The sequence below is a fragment of the Mustela nivalis genome (genome assembly GCF_964662115.1).
Source record: "Mustela nivalis genome assembly, chromosome: 2".
Lineage (NCBI taxonomy): Eukaryota > Metazoa > Chordata > Mammalia > Carnivora > Mustelidae > Mustela > Mustela nivalis.
The window spans coordinates 106,274,397-106,293,407 of NC_139021.1; the positions used below are offsets into that span (position 1 = coordinate 106,274,397).

The window sequence follows — 19,011 nt, forward strand, 5'->3', positions numbered from 1 at the left end:
TACAGTTCATCGCCATGGGGGGGGTGCTGAAAATGAACGTGCATTTACTGATTATGTATTATCTATCATTTATTATTATTTCTTTTTTATTAATTATTTTTATTAACATATAATGCGTTATTTGCCCTAGCAGTACAGCTCTGTGAATCGTCAGGCTTTCACATTATTTCTGTTTGAGTTTTGTACAAGTGTATTTTCTAGTCACAAATAGTAGAAAATGAACAAATTTATTTTATAAGAAAGATAACGTGCTGTAATTTGGTAATACAAAGAAGGGATATATCAAAACTAAAAATTAGATTATGAGATTATTTTCTCCAAAAATGAATTCTTCTTTTTTGGACAATTTAGTCATCATAATTTATCTTTTAAATGGTGCTTTATGTGCCTGCCTGTTTATGTGGGCCCAGATATAAACTCCTCGCTTGGGATCCTGGAACAAAAATAATAACACGACAACACAAAATCAGAATATTAGAAGATACTCAGTAAGCTATTATCTGTCAGTGAACATACCCCACCTACAAGAAAAACCCACTTAAGCGTAAGTTGTATAAAATTGCATTTGTATTGCTTTTATTTATTTATTTTTAAATTTTTCATTTCTTTTCAGCGTTACAGTATTCATTGTTTTTGCACCGCACCCAGTGCTCCATGCAATCCGTGCCCTCTCTAATAGATTCGCCTGCATTCCGGCTTGTTTGGAGGTCAGATCTCTCTTTCCAGCACCGGCCGCTCTCTTTCCTAGGCCAGGAGGACCTTCAGCCTCCTCCAAGCAATGACCCTGTCTTCCAGCACTTAGTACCCGCACAGAAGGGCCGGTGGGAGGCTTCGCTCTGGGCATAGGCTCCCCCTACATTGTTACACTGTTCAGTGATCTTTTTGCATCTTTTGAGGTTTGGGCTCCCTCTTCCGGACAACCTGTTTCACATCGCCAGTTTGTTTCCCTAAAAGCAGAGCACTTAAATGATGGAGTGTTCTGGGCAAAATGAAATCAAAACATAATTTCTGACAGTTTGGGGTAATCTTATTTCTAACACCCGAGGTAAGTTGTTTGCTGAGTTCCCACAGGAGTCAAAGAAGGGTTTGTGGGCTTTAGCAACAAGAGCATCTGAAATTACAGGACACCCCTTCGGCCCAGACCTGAGAACCATCAGCTCCAGGCTCTGCAGCTAAGCATCCCGCTCTGAGTAACACCAAGAGAGGGCAAAGGGGCCCTCAGGCAGTGTATCCAATGCAGCTGCTCCTGAGGGATGTGAGGTCTGGTGATGTAAACAGGCTGGTGAGATCCAAATTCAGAGCACTTGGGACTGTCTGGATCCCTTACACACATACCCGGTTATTCTACAACTACACAGGGGCTTCTCAGTAAGCCCAAACGAAGGCAGGCATCTTTTCTGAAATGCCAGGGTAATGGGCTTTGGAGAGATGTTTGGGGGGTAGGGGCATCCTGGGTATTGCCGCTAGAGCTCTGGTCACCAAACAGGAGGGCTTGATTCCCTTTCAGACTCAGCCGCCAAGGGGGTGCTAGGCCCTGGTGGATCTGTGCTTCACATGTAACCTAAGAGAACCGGTCAAGAGTAGTACCTTTGGCTGCCCTTGGCTCCTGCTGTCCACAGGCTGCTCAGGCAGATGACTGAAATAAAACACACTCCTCTGTCTTGGGCTGTACCAAATGTCTGTCCCTTTTTCACATGGTTCCCAGGGACTGGGTTCATCAGGAGGAACGAGCTGAAGCAACATAGGCAAACACAGGACATCTCCTTGCATAATTAAAATTGTTCACCACCAAACTCTTAGATTAAAAGTTTGGCTTATCATATGATCTCCCTGATATGAGGAAGTGGTGGTGCAACATGGGGTCTTAAGGGAGTAGGAGAAGAATAAATAAAACAAGATGGGATTGGGAGGGAGACAAACCATAAGTGACTCTTAATCTCACAAAACAAAACTGAGGGTTGCTGGGGGAAGGGGGGGTTGAAAGAAGGGGGTTGGGGTTATGGACACTGGGGAGGGTATGTGCTTTGGTGAGTGCTGTGAAGTGTGTAAACTGGGCGATTCACAGACCTGTACCCCTGGGGATAAAAATATATTATATGTTTATAAAAAATTTAAAAATTAAAAACTTTTTTAAAAAGAGGTTAAAAAATTAAAAAAAATAAAAGTTTGGCTTAAATATGATTTGGGAAAAGCAAGTCTTGTTAACAGGGTAAGGAGGAGGCTGGTACTAAACTTCGGCTCTTCTGATTTTGGCAGATGTTGCAGACATCAGAAGTCCAGTGGGGATGTGGTAATGCCAACACGACACTGTCATTAACAGCCTCCTTATAAGCAGTCTTATTGTTCTTGTCAATGGGTGATGGCACTCCCGTGGGTGTCAAGTGAATCTCATTACAGTTCTGACTTGCATTTCCCTAATAACTAGTGATGCACAGCAACTTTTCAACTTTTCATGTACCTGTTGGTGATTCATTGATACTTTTTGGGAAAATGTCTATTCAGGTCCTTTGCCAATTTTTTAGTTTGATTACTTGGTATTTTTTACCATGCATTGTATGAGTTCTTTATATATTTTGGATATTAATCCCTTATCAGATATATAATATGCCCATTTTTCCCATTCCATAGGTTTTCTTTTCATTTTGTTGTCTGTTTTGATGCCAATATCATATTCTTTTGATTGATAAAGCTTTGTAATATAGCTTGAAATCAGAAAGTATAATGCCTCCCACTCTTTTCTCAGGATTGCTGTTTATTCAGGGTCAGTTCATGGTTCCATATATATTTTAAGATTTGGTTTTTTTGTTTTTTTACTTCTGTAAGAAATGCTATTGGAGTCTTGATAGTGATTATGTTGAATCCATAGATGGATTTTGGTAGTACTGACGTTTTAACAATATTAATCCCTCCACTCTATGAACACAGAATAACTTTCCCTTTATTTGTATCTTCTCTCTCTCTTTTTTCTTTTCACCAACATCTTATAGTTTGAAGGGTAGAGATATTTCACCTCCTTAACTAAACTTATTCCTGAGTATTTCATTGGTTTGGATGCTATTATAAAGGAGATCTTTTTAAAAATTTCTTTTTCAGACAATTTGTTGTTAGTGTATAGAAATGTTACTAATTTTTTATGTTCTGTATCCTACAACTTTACTGAATTTATTCATTAGATTTAGTAATATTTTGGTAGAGTCTTCAGGATTTTCTGTACATAAAATCATGTCATCTGCAAATAGAATTTTACTCTTCCTTTCCATAATTGGCTATATTTTCTTTCTTTTTCTTTTCTGATTGCTCTGGTTATGTCTTCTAGTACTATGTTTAATAGGAGTGGTGTGCATGGGCACCGTTGTCTTGTTCCTAATCTTAGAGGAAAAGCCTTAAAATTTTGGTGTCAGGTGTACTCTTAACTATGGGCTTGTCAAATAAGGCCTTCATTATGTCAAGGTATATGCCCTCTATACCCAAATTATTGAGAGTTTTTATCATGAATGACTGTTTAATTTTGTCAAATACATTTTTTGTGTGTTGGAAATATCTTGTGATTTTTTTCCTTTCTTTCTATTCATGTGGTATAGGATATTGATCGATTTGTGTGTGTTGAATCATCCTTGCATTCCAGGTTTAAATCCCACTTGGTCATGGCGAATGATCCTTTCACATGCTGCTGAATTTGGTTTGCTAGTATTTCAGGCAGGACTTTTGTATCTGTATTCATGGGGGATGTTGATGTATGGTTTGTTTTCTGGTGATATCCTTTTCTGGCTTTGTTATCAAAGTAATTCTTGTCTCAGAAAATGAGTGTGAGAGTTTTCCCTACCCTTAATTATTTTTTTGAGAATATGAGAAAGATTAATATTAAATCTTGTTTAAATATTTGGTAAAATTCACCAGTGAGGCCATTTGGTCCTGAGTTTTTCTTTTTGGAGAGATTATTGATTACCAATTCAATCTCCTTTCTAGCAATTGTTCAGTCAGATTTTCTATCGCTTCCTGATTCATCTTGGTAGGTTGTATGTTTCTAAGAATTTTTCTATTCCTAGATTTTCCACTGTGTTGATGTACAGTTCTTCCTAGCAGACTCTTATAGACCCTTTGTATTTCTGTGATATCTATTGCATGTCAGGTTCTCATTTACAATTTTATTGAGTTGATTCCTCTTTTTTTTCCCTAGGTTATTTTAGATAAAGGTTTATCAATTTTGGTAATCTTTTCAAAGAACTAACTCTCTTGGTTCTCTGATTCATTGGTCATTCAGAAAACTCTTCCATTTCCATGCATTTGTGAATTTTCCAGTTTTCCTCTTGTAATGGACTTCTAGTGTAATGCCACTATGGTCACAAAGGTTAGTTGCTAGATCTTAATTTTCTTGGATTTGTTAAAACTTGTTTCATGGCCGAACCTAAGGTCTATCCTAGGAAAAGTTTCATGCGTACTTGAGAAGAATGTGTATTGTACTGTTCTCAGAGTATTTTGGGTCCGTTTATTCTACAGTGTTGTTCCAATCTGCTGTTTCTTTATTGATTCTGTCTAGATGATGTATCCATTGTTGAGTGGAGTATTAAAGTCCCCAACTATTATTGTATTGCTGTTTATTTTTCCTTTTTAGTTCTGTTATGGTTTGCTTTATATATTTAGATGCTCCAATTTGGGGTACATAAATATTTACAATTGTCACATCTTCTTGATGTGTTGATCCTTTTATCATTATATAGTAGCCTTCTGTACCTCTTTATTATTTTATTTTAAAGTCTATTTTGTCTTATATAAGTATAGCTACCTATACTTTCTTTTTTTCTTTTCTTTTTTTTTTTTTTTTTGGTTGTTGCCATTTGCTAGAAATACATTTTTTCCATCCCTTCACTGTCAGTCCGTGTGTATTTTTATTTATTTTTTTCTTTTTTTAGAGAGAGAGAGAGAGCATAAGTAGGCAGAAAGCAGGCTCCCCTGCTGAGCAGAGAGCCGGATGTCGCGCTCGATCCCAGGACCCTGAGACCATGACCTGAGCCAAAGGCAGAGTTTTAACCCACTGAGCCACACAGGCACCCCCTGTGTGTGCCTTTAAAACTAAAATGAGTCTCCTTTAGGCGGCATGTCATTAGATCTTTCTTTTAAACGTCAGCTGTTCTATGTATTTGAATGGAGAATTATTTGTTTATATTTAAGATAATTAATAGGTAAGGACTTATTATTGCTATTTTATTAATTTGTTTTCTGGTTGTTTTGTAGATCCATTGTTCTTTGTTTCTTAACCTACTATCTTTTTGTGTTCTGTTTTGTTTTGTTTTGTTTTGATGTCTTTAGGTATCATTGCACTTGACATCTTTATCATGGGGTGTGTGTGTGTGTGTGTGTGTGTGTGTGTGTAATTACTACAGGTTTTTCTTTTTGTGCTTACCCTGAGTCTTACATAAGATATCCTGAAATTATGCACCCTATTTTAAACTAATAACAACTTGTCATTCTGGGAAGCATTTATTTTCATGTCCTTTGCTCTCTTCAAAATGTTGCAAGTTAAGGAGTGAATATCAGATATATTGATTATATCAGAATATGTGTTCTTGGAGTAGGGAAGCCAGAGAAGTAGTACTCACTCAACAATCTGTCAGTTACAACTTACTTCTCTTGAGGACGGCACAACATTACCCTTTCACATATATTAGCTCATTAGGCCCATCCAACCAGATGATATTGCCATTCTTTTATGAGAAGAAATATTTAAGCTTACACATACGAATAAATGATTTATTATTCAGGATTTATCAGACTGAAATGTCACTGCAACATGGGTCATCTACTCCTAATTCAGTGGATAAACGGTGTCTGGAATAGTGTGTTATGACACTCTGAAAACATTTGTTAAATATATTAAAATTAATAAAATGGACAATTGCTGCTTAACATTAAAAACTAAATAAAGTTTCAATAAAATAAAATAAAATAATAAACTAATAATGACTAAATTTTAATAGAATCCCTAAGCTTTACACTTCTACTTCTCTTTCCCCTCAAATTTTAGATTATTGATGCTACAATTTATGTATCTCTTATGTTATATAGCTAATAACAGATTATTGTTGTTATGGCTTTTTTTTTTGCTATTTTTTTTCTAAGTTTTAAACTGGAGTTATAAGTGAATTATACAACATCATTTTCATGTTGTAGATTTTAACTTTGACTACATGTTTACCATTACCAAGGAGTTCTACACTATCTCCTGATGTTTTTATGAAGTTAATTAACATCATTTTCTTCCACTCAAAGAACTCCCTTAACATTTCTTGTAAGACAGGTCTCACAGTGTTGAATTCCCTCACTTTGGTTTGTTTGAGAAAGTTTTTATCCCTTTTCATTTCTGAAGGACTACTTCACTGAGTGTAGAGTTCTTGACTGACAGGTTTTTTGTTTCCACATTTTGAATATGTCATCCCTTTCTCTCCTAGTTTGAAAAGTTTCTGTTGGAAATATTCATCTATCATATCATGGGGATGTCCTTAAATGTAATTTCTCTCCTTTTTCCTTTTCCTTCAAAATTCCTTATATTTGGCTTTTGAAAATCTAGTTCTAATGTGTTTCTGGGTAGCCATATTCAGGTTCAGCCTATTTGGATTTTGATGTCTGTTTCTCTCCCCAGACTTGGGAAGTTCAATTGCTTTAAATATATTTTCTATCCTGTTATCCTTCTCTTATCTTTCTAGAGTTTCCATAATGCAGATATTGTTGGGGTTTTGTTTTGTTTTGTTTGTTTGTTTTTATTGTGTCTTATAAATCCCATAGGCTTTCTTCACTCTTTTTCATTCTTTTCATTCTTTTTCCCTGTCTGGATACTTTCAAATGTCTTCTCTTCCAGGACATGGTTTCAGTCTGCTTTTGAAGCTCTCTGTTGAATTCTTCAGCTCAGTTATTGTATTTTTTAACTTTAGAATTTCTGGGATTTTTTAAAGGTTTCTATTTCTTTGTTGAACTTTTTGTTTTGTTCATGTATTATTTCCTTCATTTCATTTAGTTGTCTCTCTGTGTTCTTGTAGTTCACTAAACTTACTCTGAACTTTTTGTCTGACAGACCATAGATCTCTATTTCTGTGGGGTCAGTTAATAGAGCCTTATTAGTTCCATCTGGTGGTGTCCTGTTTCCCTGTTTTTTTTGTGATCCTTGATTCCTTATGTTGGCATCTGGGCATTTGAGAAAGTGGGCTCCTCTTCCAGAATTTACAGGTTTGCTTCTGCAGAGATAGTCCTTTACTTTTGCAGCTCAGTTTGGGTGTTTGGACATGTCTGCTGGTAATATTCTTGAACAGGTGGGGCCTGCTATTAAGGTCTATTTTGGGCCAAGCTCAGTTTGGGTGTGATTGTGCCATTGACTTATAATAGCTGGATTGGACTGCTGGCTTGCTTGCCTGCCCACCTACGGCTATAAGATGGCCTCCAAAGTTGTCTGCATTTGTAGATCAGGACTGGGTACTGTATTTAGCAATAGGTGGAGCTATAACTTAACTTCCTGGGTCTGGCAAGGTAGCAGGATAAAACAGGACCTACGCTACTTGTTGTTTAGAGACCTGAATCAGGCAGGAGTGTTCCCTGAGTTCCCTGGTCAGATGAGGCCACGAGTTTTGCTCTGCTGAAAGAGAAAGCCACAGGCTGTGCTCTCTGTTAAGTGTCACTGTAAGCAGGGCTGATGGCTGGGCTATACAGCTTCTCATATATACTCTGGTTAGGTTCCCTAGGCAGGCAAGCTGAAGGCTGTATTCAGCAATGAGTTGGTCTACAGATTAGTTTTTCTGCACATGTGCAGCAAGAGAAGCAATTCCAAGGCTGCTAAGGTTCTTTGCTTGTGGTCTTAGCTCAAGCTGAACTGTGCCCCACTTTCCCTGGTCAAAAAGGTCCATAGAGTTTGCTCTGAGGGTGATCAACTCTGCCCTTCCACTTCTTGGCTCCAGACTGGCTGAGTTACACAGCTTTCAGGTATTTCAACAGCTTTCAGCTCTCATATTTACCAGGGACTGGGAGCCATGCCCGACCAGATGGCTCTATGACTCAGGTCCCCTACCTGGGCATGGGCAGACTAGGTTCCAGACCAGCAAACTGCTCATTCAAGGACCTGAATCAGGCAGACCGGCACCCCTGGTCACACTGCACTACTGACTGGTTCTGCAGGGGAGCAAAGCTACTGATTGGAACTACTATTTAGGCTCTGCAGGCAGGAACTCAGTCTGCCAATACCTGAGTGCAAGTTGTTGGAAGCCCCTCTCCCTTCTCTGTCACAGAGTCCCAGTTTTGACCTGAAGATTCCCCTGCTATTCCTGTGAGACCAGACCAGAAAAGAGGCCCTCACAAAGTGCCTGCAACACTGGAGGGGCCGGATTCCACCCCTGGGCTCTCTTTTCCCACTGGAGATGTAGGCTCAGAAGAAATCCCTGTGCTTGGTGCCATGCCAGCCTGGGGGAGGGGCAATACAATCAGTATGTATCTCTTTCCCTAACCCCTCTAAAAGTCTGTCTTGTTCTCTGTGGTTCAGGGGATGCTTCAGCCTCACTCCTATGTTCTACAATTCTGTCAGTGGCATCTCGTTCATGAATAGTTGTGAGTCATTCTTTTGAGAGGAAGTGAAGTCAGAAATTACCTATGTCACCATCCTGCATGAATTCTTTTTCTTTCTATTTGTTTATTTATTTATTTAAGACAGAGATAGAGGGAGAGGGAGATAGAAGAGGACCAGAGGGAGAGAGAACCTTAAGCAGACTGCACTCTGACCGTGGAACCCAACATGGGGGTCAATCTCATGACCCTCAGATTACAACTGAAGCAGAAACCAAGAGTCAGATCCTTAACCACCTGAGCCACTCAGGTACCCCTGGTTATGAATTCTTAACGGAAATTGGTTTTCTTCCTATTTAACACCAATTTGAAGATATATATGTTCCATTCTGTCTCCTTCTGTGCAGTAAATTTAATTATTGTTCACATTTGTTTCCTTTTTTATATGGAGGTAACATTTTTGACTCCCCACATCTACTGTGTCCTATATTTTATATTTTTGTATTTCCTGTATCAAGGAATCTTCAGTAACTACTGTGCTTGCATTGGTTCAACAGAGCCATTGGGAAGAAGTCCATGTTTACTACTTGCATATATCTCAGAGATCTCACCTTCTCTCATCTTAGGTCTCTGCACTTCCACAACCTGAGGAATATAATCTTTTAAATGTCACATTTTTTATAAAGATTTATTTATTTATTTATTTATTTGAGAGAGAGAGAGAGCATGAGCAGGGAGAGGGACAGAGGGCAGAGGGAGATGGAGAGAGACTCTCCAGCAGACTCCCCACTGTGCTAGGAGCCTGACTTGGGGCTCAATCCCATGACTGAAATCATGACCCAAGCCAAAACCAAAAGTCACTCAACCAAATGAGCCATGCAGGCACCCCTAATATGTTACAATTTTTTCAGTAATAGAGTTATTTTTATGTTAATAAGATTATTCAGACTATGAGTCTGGCTTTAACATATTTATTTAGACATATTAAAGATTTTTTTTCTATATGGTATTCCTATTATCTACAGTTTCAATAATGTAATATCTGTTCTGATTCTATTCTTATTTTCATCTTGTAATTTTCATCACAAAGTTTTGTTTTGTGGTATGTTTTGTAGAAATTGACTGTTAAAACAGATTCCTTATTATTTTATCTATGAAAATTCTTTCAGCTTTGCTTTTAAATTAAATTATTGTGCAAAGAAGCTTTATTCATCTTTGCCAATCTGGTGAGCAGATTTAGGGTTTGTTGTTTGGAACCATGCATGTTGTGTGAATTATACTGATATATACATGTAATTGTAGGTTTGTGGTTTGGAATGCTGTTGAGAAAAATTGGGCTGGAATATCTATGTTTGTACTATGTAGGATAAAATAGTTTTCCATTTCTTAACTTCTAAAGCTATTTTCTTTAAGAAAGGTATTGAATTTATGAAGAATCTCACATTGAATAGCTCACCATTTTGGAGAACCACCAGGCTTTGTCTCTGTCTTCCTCAAATATTCACCCCATAAACTTCAAAGTCTAGTACACCAGACATGTGCAAATTCTCTAAGTGGTGAAAGTGACTTCAAAGCTTATTAATATTCCTATACTCATTCTTTATAATGTCAGAATTTCAATTAATTTACTGCTAGTTTACACATAAATTTAGGAGTTAATTTTATTTTATCCAAATTTTTAATGTGTTCTCCATTTGGAGAATGTTTCTGAACACATAAATTCTGTCATAATGTGGAGAATAGAATCCAAAATCATATTTTTTATTTTAAAACATATTCATCAAAAAATTTTCCATTTGTATGTACTTTTCAATTTCTTGGCATATAATTTTCTACATTATCCTGTTACTAGTTTTGAATCTGTACTGATCATAAAATTTTATCTCTGTGTGTTATTAATATTGTTTGTTCTTTTTCTACTTTTCCTAGTCTTATAAAACACACTCTTACTCAATTTTATTGGCAAACACTCTTTTATATTTTTGTTTCGTTTTATCCTTTAAAATTGCTTATTCAAATTATATCAGGGCCTACCATTTATATGCTTTGGTTAGCTCTGTTCTTTTTAACTCCTTATCTTCAAGTGTTTATCTTATTTAAGTTAACACATTTTGTTCTTAAATATAAGACCTTATGTATACATTTGACTCCTGATTCAAATGGAGATCGCATGAGATGTACTGAAATCTTTCAGGATTTGTACTGAGATCTCTCAAAATTTGGAATAAGTCCTCATCTCATGGTATTTGGAAGAAGTTCTCATGATATTTGGGTAAAAATCTCACGAGAACTGCCTGAGTTCTCATGAGATTTGGACTAAGATCTCATACTTCCAGTGGCAGGAACCAACACTGCCACTCCTTCCAGTGGCTGGCACTGCAACTGTCTACTGCCTCCAGTGGCAGTAATCAGCACTGCAAAGCATTCTGGCATCCCTCACACTGCAGCTGACCACTGTCTCCAGTGGTGGGAATGGACACTGCCTCTCCTAGGGTCTTGCCCTGCAGCCCACCACTGCCACCAGCGGTTAAAAAAAAAGAAGAAAAAAAAAAACTTCAGTACCAGGTCTTGCAGCACCTTAAACTGCAGCTCACTACTGCTTCCAATGATAGGAAACTGCATTGCCACTCTTTTAGGGTCTCACACTGTAGCTCAACAATGCCTCAGGGTGACACACTGCATGTCAACATTGACTCTAGTGGCCATAAGAAGCACTGCAAAATCTTCAGGTGTCCCTCCCACTACAGCTGACCTCTGCCTCCAGTAGCAGGAACCAACACTACCACTTCTTCCAGTGTCTCCCACTGGAGCTCACCACTGCCTCTAATTGCAGGAAACTGCACTGCCACTCCTTGCAGCATCTCACCCTGCAGCTTAGCCACTGCCTCCAGTGGAGACAATGTGTACAGCAATGCCAGCCACGGACTCGCACTGCATATCAACACTGCATCTTTGGCCATAAATGACACAGCAAAGCATCCTGGCATCCCTAGCAACAGGCAGCTGACCTCTGTCTCCAGTAGCAAAAATCAGCACAACTTCCTTTTCCAGCATCTCACTGTGCAGCCCACCACTGCTTCCAGGGCTAGGTAACTAGATTGCCACTCCTTGCAGCATCTTGAATTGCAGTTCACTGTTGTCTCCAGTGGCAGGAACTGACATGGCAACTTCTTCCAGGAACTCTCACTGCTGTTCACCACTGCCTCGAGTGGTAGGAACCTGAGTGGCCACTCTTGCAGGGTTTTGCCTCCAGTAGCAACAAGTTGCAAAGCCATGCTACCTATGGTCTCCCACTCTTTCTCACCACTGCCTCTAATGACAGTAAGGAGCACGGCGAAGCCTTCTGGTATGCCCCAAACAGCAGCTGACCACTAGCTTCGGTGGTGGGACACTTCACTGGCACTCCTTTTAGTGCCTCGAACTGCAGCTCAGCATTGCCTCCAGTGGAGATAAGGTGCATAGCCATGTCATCCATGGCCTTGCACTGCCACTAGTGGCTGTAAGCAGCACTGCAAAGCCATCAGGCATCCCTCACACTGCAGCTGACCACCCCCTCCAGTGATGGGACTGTCACTGCACTTCTACCAAGGTTTCACGCTGCACCTCCACACTGCCTCTAGTGGCCACATTTTGCAAAGCCACACCATTAACTGTCTCACACTGCAGATCATCACCACCTCTCATGGCATTAATGAACACTGCAAAACCTTCTGGCATCACTCACACTCTAGCTTAACCACTGCCTACAGTGGTGGGAAATGACTTTCCCATTTCTCCCAGGGTCTCACAATGCAGCTCACAACTGCCCGAAATGGTTGCAAGCTGACTGGCACGTCTCCCAGCTGCTCTCACAATACAGCTAAGCATTGCTTCCGGTGACAGAATTCTTCACTGCCATGCCACCAAACAACTCTCATTATTCAGCTTCCCACCACTGGAGGCAGTGCTGAGCTCCAGTGCAACAGATGCTGAAAGACAGGGCACTTCAGTTTGCCACCAAGGGAGGGAGTGATAAGCTGCAGTGGGCGAGACACGGGAAGATGTGCTGCTGGAACTTCCTGACAATGGATGCAGTGGGCAGGCACAGTGAAAGGCATGGGAAGTTGAAGCAGTGTGGATTCCCTCCACTGGAGGCAGTGCTGAGTTGCAGTCTGAGGGATGGTGGAAGATGTGCCAGTGTGGCTTGAGACCAGTGGAGGTGTTGTGAGCTGCATTGCCAGACACTGGAAGGCCTAGCAGTGCAAGATCACACCACTGGAAGGAATGGTGAGCTGTGGTGCTAGAGGCACTGGAAGACATAGCAATGCTGCTTGCCACCACTGGAGGCGGCGGCAAGCTGCCATGGGAAAAGTGCTGGAAGAGGAGTCAGTGAAGCCTGTCAGCACTGAGGGCAGGGGTGAGGTGCTGGGTGACAGACCCTAAAAGGTGAGGCACTGAAGCTTCTTTCTACAGGATGGTATGGTAAGCTGTATAGTCTCTGTTTTCCCAGGCTCAAGAGTGGAGGTAACAACCCCTGGAGCCAACCCCCACTCATCATTGTGCCCTGTGTCCCCAGGTTTGGTGGTAATAGGCTGTCAGGATGGTGCAGCAGGTGTCTCCCAGTGGGGGCTCTGGAGCCAGGGGGAACCAAATGTGACACATGGTGTCTTTTGAACCAAGGTATTGAGTGTTTGTTTGGAAGAGTCTATTTGCTTCTACAAAAAGGACAAGGGCATTGGCCGACTTTTGAAGTGAATGACCACTAAAGAAACAAGCCTGTATCTCTCCTTCTCCCAGGACTTGGAGCAGGTGTGCAGGCTTCAGGTGGGATGTGCCTGCCTATCCCCACCTGACAACCCTTCTTCACGCTGGCTCCACGAGACCTAAAGTTTGGAAATCAGCATCTGAGTCTGTTATGCAGCTTGTCCTAGGACATCAGTGTTCAAAGACTATAGCAGGCTCATTGGGTGCAAGGTCACATCCATGCCAGGATGAGAGGTAAAACTTCTCTTTCACCCCAAACATCCTGGGCTTTTCTCTTGTTTCCAGTGGAGCCACAAAGTCACACTGAAGCAGCTGTCAGTAATGTAGAGTGGGTGCCAGAGTTCCTGAGTTTCCCTGCACGGTGCTCATAGCAGGGGATCCCATTTAATCTGTTAATTTCTGGCTTATGAAGGTATTTAGAAAAGCTCTTTCCTAGGCAATCCTTGGATTAAAAGGGGAAGATTAGATGGGCTCAGTGTGTGTTTTGAACATAGAATTTTTCCTTCATCTAATAGTGTTTATTCTGTTGGGCCTAGGCTGTGGTAGAATGGCCAGCATCTAGAGTTAAGTGGCTGTTTGTGGTCAGATAGAGACATGGATGATGGCTTCTCCTTTGTCCAAGATGATGTATCGAAATGGATTTGTCTTTTCATCCAGAGTTTCAATGAGGGCAGAGGGAAATTTCAAAAGGATTACAAGGAACCTTGGATGATTGAGAAGGGAAACTTGACTTTCCAGTTTCACTCAGTGGACCATCTAGATAGTTGGACATGCCATATTTTCTCTGCAGTTTCATTGGTGGTGAAGTTAGAAGGAGAGTCTTTGGGAATTCTCCTGGGTAGAGGCATTCTGGTGGCTTCATGGGGCTTGGCGTCAGGAACCCTGGGGTGAAATTCTGTAGCTGCTTGCCTGATCCTGGGTGAGTCATGTTATCCCACAGGTTTTCCATTTCTTCATTAGGAAATGGGTATCAGGGAATGTTCTGTTTAAAGTGGAACCCTCCTGTACTGTCGGTGGGCATGCGGGCTGTTGCAGCCACTCTGAAAAAGAGTATGGTGGTTCCTCCAAAAGCTAAAAACTGAAGAACCCTAGGATCCAGCCACTGCACTCCTTTGTATTTCCCCAAAATGCACAAAAATGCACATTCAATGGGGTACAAGCACCATGATGTTTATAGAAACATTATCAACAATAGTGAATCTATAGAAGTAGTCCCAATGTCCATTCACTGATGAATGGAAAAAGAAGATGTGGGATACACACACACACAAACACATACATGTTAGGTCCATTTTTTTTAAAGATTTTATGTATTTATTTGACAGAGAGAGAGAGATATCAAGTAGGCAGGCAAGCAGAGAGAGAGGAAGCAGGCTCCCCACTGAGCAGACAGCTCGATGTGGGGCTTGATCCAAGAACCCTGAGATCATGACCTGAACCGAAGTCAGAGGCTTAACCCACTAAGCCACCCAGATTCCCCCATGTTAGGTCCATTATTAAATGAAATGAGACAGAGACAAAGTGAAAGTTATTTAAAGCTTTATTTTATGATAAGTATTAGAAGTTAGACTGGCCAGGGGAACAATACTGAGACATGGTGAAAGTTATGCAAAGTTCTATTTTATGTTAAGCATTAGAAGTCAGACTGACCAGCCAGGGCCGTCTCTGGAAGGCAGCTATGCTCACCACTATACCACCAACGCCCGCTGCAGGGCCGTCTCTGAAGAGAGCAACCACCCCCAGCTTACAGGCTCAAGAATTGACTGACTGACCGGTCAGGGCCGCCTCCGAAGAGGGTGACCCTTCCCCATCTTACAGACTACCTTTTATAGAGCAAAAGTCTGGCCACACATAGGTGGCCAATGAGATTGTAGTCATGTCAGGTCACATGCAGGTGGCCAATTGAATTACAATTTACCCTATAGTAGCTGTTTGAACTAACCTATTACTCTGGTCAGAATTGGTGCTCAAGGTTGGTGCCCTAATGGCGGGGTTTACATTCTTTGGTGGTTAGGGAAAAAGTATGTGTGTTTTACTGATTTGATGTCTCCACCTGGCCTGACTCATCTTTGTATTCTGGGCTCTATTATCAGGAACTAGCTGACCATATTCTGCTGGTTTCCCAGACTTGTCTTTAAGTAAGTTTCTCTGGGGGTGGGGGCGGCAGAGTCAGTTTAAGTTTCACTGCACAAACAACAAAATGGCTTTTAACCAAGATGGAACCGCTCTGGCTAAATAAATCTTTACAATACATATAGATAGATAGATAGATAGATAGATAGAGATAGAGATTATAGTTAGATATAAATCTATCTATCTTTTGATCTATCAACACAATGGAATAGGACCCAGCTTCAGAACGAATGAAACCTTACCATCTGAAAGGAAGTGGATGGATCTAGAGTGGATTTAGCTAAGCAAAATCAGTAAGAAAAGACAAATATCCTTGACTTGACTCCTATGGAATTTCAAAAAGAAAACAGATGAACATATTGAGGGGAGAACGATAGGCAAATAAGGAAACAGACTCAACCTTAGAGCACAAACCAAGGGTTGTTGAGGGCAGGGATGTGGAGGAAAGGGTTAAATGGGCGATGGCTATTAGGGAGAACACTTGTGATGAGCTCTGGGTGTTCTATGCAGGTGGGGAATCACAAAATCCTACCCTTGAAGCAAGGAATTAACACTGCATGGAAACAAATTGGAACTGAAGTCAATGAAGAAAAGAAGACCACGTTCTGCTTCACGAGGAGTGAGGTAAAAATGGAGTGATTTTCACTGTCTTATTATGTAGATGATTATTTTCAAACACCCTGCGGTAGGATACACTAGTTTCTGGTTGCCGAAAGCTGCAATGAAAGATTCAGATCCCAGAGCATATCTGTGTTCCATTGATATCTTCCTTCCAGTTTGCCCAGGTACAAAGGTGAGTGGACATAAATATGGCAGAAGAGGAAAAGAGGTGTTAAGCATTCAGGAAGGAGTATTTTCCCTTTCTTATGAAATACTTGGGCCAGTGTAATTTTGGAAGAAGGAGGGGGGATCCTATAGCCTTGTGGCAGACAGAGGAGTTCCAGGTCTGGGTAGAATTCAGGGGTCCTCGAGGAGACCAGAGTGCATTCTGCAGGAGGATATGGCCAGGTTGGCTCCAGTGGTGGCTGTGTGTCTCACATGTGACAGTTGTGACAGGTCAGGGCTGTGAGGAGGTTCCTGGCTGAGGACAGGTGAGGCCCAGTGGAGAGTAGGCAGAGCGCCTTCTGTGCCACCAGCCTCAGCCAACACACACAATCTCCTAGTCTGTCCCTGTCATTCCAGTTCAGGCTTCTCCATGTTGCCAGGCTGAGACATTGGTTTGGGCTTCGTTCTTTGAGTGAGTGTGAAGTTTCAAAAGTTCGATGGTTGGAATGATGGGTCTTCAGAACATATGTTCCTTTTTATTTTCTTGTTCTTCTTTCAATCACTGAAGTGAATCAGACCTGTTAGTGGAAGGACAGTCTATGTGTTTTTCTTTCCTGATTTCATTAAACAATGGGAAAACAGCCTTCTGCAATAGTCAAAGAATCCTTTGGGAGGGTTTGTTTTTCTCTCCTGTGAATCACTTTCTGATACTAGAAATTATGTTTGAGGGGCACCTGGGTGACTCAGTCATTCAGCCTCTGCCTTCACCTCAGGTCATGGTCCCAGGGTCCTGGGATCAAGCCATGCATTGGGCTCCCTGCTCAGCAGGAATCCTACTTCTCCCTCTCTCACTTCCCCTGCTTGTGTTCCCTCCCTTGATGTGTCTTTCTCTGTCAAATAAATAAATAAAAATCTTTTTTAAAAGAATTGTTTTTTAAAGTAAAGCACAGCCTCAGAGCTGTAATGGGGTACAGTGCCCTTTATGAGGGGGAGAAATGGAGGAGGAGTGTAGGTTGTTAGGAGCATGGAGAGTGGCTCATTGTGCTCCCAATGGAACAAAAGCCCCTGTTAGCCTTCCCTGATGGGAACTGGGAGACAGTGTGTGTGTGTGTGTGTGTGTGTGTGTGTGTGTGTGTGTGTGTGTGTGTGTGGCTGCTTACTTGGTGGCACATCCTGGGCTCTGAAACCTGACCCTGTGAGTCCCTTGTGACTTTAATTGGGGAATTTATGAAGAAAACAGAATGAATTCTAGAGGGCACCTCCATCCTTTGCACTCAGACAACTCCATGGAGCAAAGGAATCCATCACCCATGAGGCATGTCAGGATCCCTGAGAGTGTGGGCCTTGCTTCCTGGCAAGAGGTTGCGTCTTCATCCTTATCTGAATCAGAGCCATGTTGTCTGGTTAAGGAGATCCAGATCTTTATGTAACCATGTCATTATTATTCTTGTTATTTTAAGAAAGTAATATAGACATTGACTTTGAGATCCAAATATCAAAATGAAAAACACAAGGTCAAATATATATATATGAGGACTGAACTTGTGGTGCTTCTCATTAGTATGGGTAATGTAGGACTGCCCGTATGAGAAAGAACAAGGAATTCTATTTGGATAGATGTGTGCTGTGCACATGGAGTGCTTTATTCTATCCTTTTCTTTACTTCTTTGAAGGGAAAATGGAGTGATGACTGAAGCTTGGTTTCCGATTTGAAGGAATGGAAGACAAGAGATTTGAAAGAGCAATGTTTATGCTGACATGGTTTTCCATGCCCAGTGAGTGAGGTGTTTGAAACCTGGAGTTGGAAGCATTGGTGTTCAGGGAGGATGTGGTCTGAGTTTCCCGCACACAGAGTCACCCGGCTGGTCTGCCTCATTGGACCAGTTCCCGCCTTTTGAAGGTCAGCTTTAAGGTGGCTTGAAACCCTAGGGGATGAGAGGAATTATCTGGAAGGGACACCTGGGGGCCAGTGTAGACAAACCCAGGAAATTTCAGAGCTAATGATGAACATGTTTCTGAGACTGGAGTTGGCTTCTCTGTGAGAAGCATCGAGCTGGGGTGGAAAGCAGTCTCTGGGTCTTAGGAGTCACTGTGTCAGCAGGTGTGAGCCTGGCAGTGGAGTCAGATCATATCTTGGAGACTGTGAGGCTGTAGCAGTGGGCCATCATTCTTGATGCACAAGCCAGCTTGCTCCAGGGACAGGGCTTTGCTCTCCAGCCAGCCCTCCTGCTGCAGATGGGATAGGAAATTTGTTTCCTGTTGGATTGGAAATTTGTTTCCTGTTGGATTTGTTGCCTGTGGACTTGGTGGGAAGCAGCCCACAGGCAGCCTTCTGGATTCTTGTCCAGTGTGCCCCTTGCTTCCTCAGATAAGGCACCACAGGTGTCCTCTGCCTGGTGTCTATGAATTCAGCCAGCAGAAGCACTTCTTCCAGAGACACACCCCTGAGAAATCCTCCACTTTCCTGTGTTATGTGGAAGAGACCACTTTTCATTTGGAACTGAAATCTCAGCTCCTGCCATTAGGTTTCAAGGCCACATGACACCAGTCTCACTGACACTCTCATTCCACATGGGAACTCATGTGCCAGACTAAGACTGAATCAAGGAGGTCTATTGCTGCTGCTGCTGCTGCTGCTGCTGCTGCTTCATGTTCCTTCCTGAAAACTGTGCAGCAATGCCTGGTTTGTGATGACATCCCAGGAAAGAGGGACAGGTGCACCATTCTGCCCCAACACAGAAGGATGCCAGATGTCAATCACAGGTGGCTGGTGCAGGGAGGAGAGATGTCTGTTTCCCAAGACCTTGTTCAGAAGAAGATTTAGACCCTGGG

General features: G+C 41.6%; 1 pseudogene across 1 annotated transcript in view; it reads right to left on the reverse strand.

Moving 5' to 3' along the window:
* LOC309859325 (protein phosphatase PTC7 homolog pseudogene) overlaps positions 1–12,013 on the reverse strand; it is a 47,032-nt pseudogene extending 35,019 nt beyond the window's left edge. The window contains exon 1 of the transcript in view: positions 11,843–12,013. The product of the transcript in view is annotated as a protein phosphatase PTC7 homolog pseudogene (transcript). The remainder of the gene's footprint in view (positions 1–11,842) is intronic.
* Between the last annotated feature and the right edge of the window lie 6,998 nt (positions 12,014–19,011).